This window comes from Leptodactylus fuscus, chromosome 2 (genome assembly GCF_031893055.1).
Source record: "Leptodactylus fuscus isolate aLepFus1 chromosome 2, aLepFus1.hap2, whole genome shotgun sequence".
NCBI lineage: Eukaryota > Metazoa > Chordata > Amphibia > Anura > Leptodactylidae > Leptodactylus > Leptodactylus fuscus.
Window position 1 is genome coordinate 274,163,709 of NC_134266.1, and position 6,000 is coordinate 274,169,708.

Sequence of the window (6,000 nt, forward strand, 5' to 3'; positions counted from 1 at the left end):
TTTGCTTGACCGTAGCTGAATTATTCCACCATGTGAACTTGGCATGCACCTTGGAACGTCTGTTGTCCAATAAGAATCATACTTACGCCAAGTTCCGATCCCAGTGGTCCCTCTGGATTTCGTATGTGGAGTCTCATAAGGGAGTTCCTTCTCCTCGGCCTCAGGTTGCTCCCGTGGGGACCCCTTGATCACTATCTACTTATTGTGTTGTTATCCCAGGTGGCTTTATTTTCTTTTCTTTTTTGGATGTACCATGTGTGTTTCTGTTTTTTGTCCATTTCAGTATTGTATTCAGGTATGTGGTTATGTTGTTCATGTTATTGTTTGGTCTTCTCGTTCTCTTCTGTTTCTATTCTATCTCCTCTACTTTTTCTCTTCCCTTTTCCCTTCTTGTACCTCTCTGGTTGTGTTCCCCTCTCCATCCTTTCATTTCCGTCTCGTGGAATCGGTGTCTTTGTAGTGTTTGTATATCTGGTTCTTTGGTCTTTGTTTATTTGGTCATGTTTGTGTCACCCATGTATTTGGGTTGCAGCCCGAAGTTCCAACTTGTAACTCCTGTTTTACTGATTGGACCCATGCCGATTCTTCTTATGTTTGTAACTGTTTTTCTATTATATTGTAAAAGTTTTCTTCTATTCAATAAAAATCATATTTAAAATAAAATAGAAAATGGCCGCTTTGACTGTAAGCGGCCATTTTCTTGTAGTGCGGGCATGCGGAGTCGGCTCTGTCCAGGCCAATGCCGGGTAGAGTGAATTCAGAGCCGGAAGACGCCGCGGGGATGCTGCGCAGGGAGAATCCAGCCCGACCCTCACTCGTGGACTTGGTAAGTTCAGTTTGATCGAATGTTGCCTACCCCCGAAGCGAGCATTTTCCCCCCATAGACTATAATAGGGTTCGATATTCGATTCCAGTAGTTGAATATTGAGGGGCTGCTCGAAACGAATATCATATATAGAGTATTTAACTACTCACTCGTCTCCAGTGTCTAGTCCTTCTGTTCTCCAGTCCCCGGTGTCTAGTGGTTCCATTCACCCAGCTTAACTAAGCATCTGAATAGCAAACCTAGCAGAGTATTCAGAGTGTTTGGAAAGCTGGGTGACAACCCCTACGGCAGCTGTGGCACCCAGGTTCCCTTCCTTCTGTACATATGGAGTTCCCCTTTAAATTTGGGACCGAACTCTGTTCAGCATTACATTATTAGTGACAACACAGTCGGTGGCAGTGATGGGGTTAATCGAGGCTGTGTAACATGTCCTGTATATTACACGCCAATCCATAGTGTCCGCTCCCATCACCAGTTCGCCTCCCATTGGAGGAGCAGGACAGCACCCCCGCCTGGGCAGCCAATGACGGTGCACGGACAGAGTCAGGTTTCCCAGGGTCCAGGAAGGCGTAAAGTTACTGTAAACAGCTCATGTAATGCTTGCATCACCATGACAGTAGCCTGCACCTTAACCCTATACTAACCAGGCCGCAAGAGCAATAGATATAGGTGTCTGATCGATGGGGGTCCGACTGCTGGGAATATAGATGGTCAGCTCTTTGGGGGTGATGGAGAAGGCTGAGTACAGCGGGTACAGCCATCTTTACCAGCCCCATAGACTTTGAATGGAGCGGCAGCGCTTATGTATGACTATTGACCAATTCAGTAGGGGGGCATGGGACCCTTGTACCCCAGATCGTGAGGGTCACATTATCAGGGCCACCAGTGGTCAAACATTTAGAGATTGATGGAGTGGTATCGTGACCATTGCCCCATTCGTGTGGGGTTACATTGATCGATTCCTTAAAGGGGTGGCCGATAGGGGGGCAAGTTTCTGATCACTGCGGCCGCTACTTTCAGAGAGGGGTACAGGGAGCCTCTGTTCTCACGACCAGTCGAGGACCATCTGTGATCAAAACTTAGCACTGGGCCGGAAAATGGGGTTCACACACGGTCCAGATTTCCTGACCCCCAGATCTGCTGCCCTATATAATATAGAGTACAGGACGGCGGGGCTAGGGTGAGGTAGGGGTGTACATCACCATGCCGTGGGGCGGTCGGGCCTATCTGGATTATCCGGTTTGGATGTATGGGGCCTATGGCGCCGCTACGATCGGTGACCCCACTGGGGTCGACTATCTGTTGGGGTCTGAGGTTGTTTCCTCCATTGTTGCTGTGTATGAGGCTGGCGGCCATGAGATACTGACTAAAGCCTCAGATAATAGTTCCCCCATACATGTCCATGTCCGACACGTCTCCCCCATACAAGAAAACCAAAATCCCTGCCATGGGGGGAGTTGAGAGGACACCTTAGTGGTCCGGCTGGTTTGGCCACCAGACAAATCATGTTTCGGGCCATCTTTAGCATTACAATGGGGTGACTGGTGTTGTATATTCCAGAGTGGGGGGTTCTGCATATCAGTGATTAGATGACAATGGTGGTGGGATGGGAAGGGTCTCGGCCATTACCATCTCCACATCTCATATCCACCTCTCCTTTGTGAGCGCCTGATGGGATTTGGATCTCTTTTGACTTAGTGGGAGACGTCTTATCATGGCTGACAATATGAAGGCCTCATGTAGGTAAACAAGGCCTAAAAGAGGGCGGTGGGCACCATGGCCACCAATTAGCACCTTCCTATCTGGACATTGGCCTGTAATGGCGGCAGACGCCCCGACTGCAGGACTGACTGACCATTGTGTGCAGTAACATTGGAAGTGACGGCTGATATCGCAGATTTATGACAAAAATTCTCCCCCAAAAAAAGGGGTGCGATGTGGGTGCGCCGGGAGTCAGATTTATTACCAAGGCCGGGGCACATTGATGCTTTGCATCCTGATATATTGTGCACACTGTACGGTTTATTATTTTAGTACTGTATGGCGCTATTAGTCCATTAAGGCACATGGATACGTTTCCATCCTTGCAGATTTTGGTCACTATATGGCAGAATTATTTCAATACTGTATTTCGTTATTAGCACATCGTTGCTTTGTATCATAGTACATTTTGGGCACCGTATGGCAGTATTTTACAGGTACTATATGGTGCTGTTAGCACATTCATGCTTTGTATTATAGTACATTTTGGGCACCGTATGCATACCTCCCAACGTTTGAAGAATCGAAAGAGGGACAAAATGTGCGGTGCGCATAGCGCGCCGTGGCAAATTTAGCCCCACCCACTTTTGTGTTGACTCCGCCCACTCGTTAATTTTTCATGTGCCTGCACACAGTATAATCCTCCTACAGTCACCCGTAAATTATATGTCCCCCCTCCATCTCTCCCCCAGTTTCATATACACCCTTCATCTGCCCCCAGTTTCATGTCCCTCTTCCATCTCTGCCCCCAGATTCATGTCCCTCCATCACTGCCCCCAGATTCATGTCCCTCCATCTCTGCCCCCAGATTCATGTCCCACATCTCTGCCCCCAGATTCATGTCCCCTCCATCTCTGCCCCCAGATTCATGTCCCCCATCTCTGCCCCCAGATTCATGTCCCCTCCATCTCTGCCCCCAGATTCATGTCCCCCATCTCTGCCCCCAGTTTCATGTCCCCCATCTCTGCCCCCAGATTCATGTCCCCTCCATCTCTGCCCCCAGATTCATGTCCCCCATCTCTGCCCCCAGTTTCATGTCCTCTCCATCTCTGCCCCCAGTGTCATGCCGTCCTCTCCTTCATCTGCCCCCAGATTCACGTTCCACCTCCACATTAAACTTACCTTCTCCTCCGCTCCCTCGCCGCTCTCTGCCCGCCTCTCTCGCTGACACATGCGGCTGAAGCGAGGAGCTGACCTGTGTCAGCTCCTCGCTTCGCTGCTGCCGCCGGCTCCTGGCTTGTAGACGCGATGTACAAACCAGTAGCCGGCGGCAGCAGCGAAGCGAGGAGCTGACACAGGTCAGCTCCTCGCTTCAGCCGCATGTGTCAGCAAGAGAGAGACGCAGCGGCGAAGCGAGCACGCGAGCAGCTTCAGCCGCATGTGTCAGGGAGAGAGGCGGGCAGCGGCGAAGCGAGGAGCTGACCTGTGTCAGCTCCTTGCTTCAGCCGCATATGTGTTCAACTCAGATCTGCGTCCTCTGGACGGTATTTTCGGTATTTTACAGGCACTATATGGTGCTATTAGCACATGGATGCTTTGTATCATAGTACATTTAGCGGCACTGTATGGCAGTATTTTACAGGTACTATATGGTTCTATTAGCACATGGTTGCTTTGTATCATAGTACATTTTGGGCACCATATGGCAGTATTTTACAGGTACTATATGGTTCTATTAGCACATGGTTGCTTTGTATCATAGTACATTTAGCGGCACTGTATGGCAGTATTTTACAGGTACTATATGGTGCTGTTAGCACATGGATGCTTTGTATCATAGTACATTTAGCGGCACTGTATGGCAGTATTTTACAGGTACTATATGGTTCTATTAGTACATGGTTGCTTTGTATCATAGTACATTTTGGGCACTGTATGGCAGTATTTTACAGGTACAGTATGGTGCTGCTTTCCATCATTGCATATATATTTGGCACTGTATTGCAGCATTATCTTAGTACTGTATGGTGCTATCGGCACATTAAAGCACATTGATATTTTGCATCCTGGTATATTTCGGGCACTGTATGGCGGTATTATTTTGGTATTGTATTTGCAATTTACAGAATTCTTACCGCCTTGACAGAAAACAACTAAAAGACTTTCACATAACAGCGCGGTGCTTTTTAGGAAATCCCAGGTGGTGTGGGCAGGTGGCGCATAGAGCGGTATATTTAGGGCGTTATTATAGATGTTTTGAGCTGTGTCTGAAGTTCATGCAGCTATAATTAATCATGTGACACCGCAGGGATACGCAGGTGGCGGACATTTGCATCAATGCTGTGTACTGTGTGCAGTGTCCGATGTCACAGGCCGGATCCATCCAGTCATGTTCTGGGTAAATAGCGCAATACTATTATAAGCCTGACTGGTGCGAGCCGGGGACAGCGAGAGGACATCGTCATAGATAACGCTATGGGAGATAACACTATGACGGTGTGTTATGTTATACTGTAATATTATATTATATAATAGGAACCCAGGGGGCCCTTAAAGGGATAGAAGACATTGTGACGCCATTTGTCTGACGACTCTCAGCATCGCTTCAGGATAAGTTTTCATCTGTGTTGGAGATGAAATCGACAGATCACGTTATAAGTCGAGGGTCCTTCATGTTTGTTTTGGTTCTCTGCTCCTGTGATGGAACATAATCCCAAAAATGGCACCATAGACGTTAACCCCGTCTTGCCTGGAGGGATTATTGACATCTCGTGTTAGTTTTTTTCCACTGTGATAGTCGCTGACTAAAAGAACAGATGTCCTGAGTCCTATCAACAGTGTCGTACAGGACATCATGGTCCAGCCAAGATGAATTCCAGGAACCGCGGCCTCCGCGTACAACACTGCGCCCGCAACCAAGTCACACAACAAAACCCAGTCACAGCGACATCTAAGGCCGTATTCACATGGGGATAAGGGATGGAATCTCATTCATGCTGGGGAAAGTGTCACATATGGTAGGATTAGATACAGCAGACAGTACCACACAGGATAGGATTAGATACAGCAGACAGTACCACACAGGATAGGATTAGATACACAGCTCAGTATACAGTATCACACAGGATAGGATTAGATACACAGCTTAGTATAAAGTATCACACAGGATAGGATTAGATACACAGCTCAGCAGACAGTATCACACAGGATAGGATTAGATACACGGCTCAGTATACAGTATCACACAGGATAGGATTAGATACACAGCTCAGCAGACAGTATAACACAGGATAGGATTAGATACACGGCTCAGTATACAGTATCACACAGGATAGGATTAGATACACGGCTCAGTATACAGTATCACACAGGATAGGATTAGATACACGGCTCAGTATACAGTATCACACAGGATAGGATTAGATACACGGCTCAGTATACAGTATCACACAGGATAGGATTAGATACAGCTC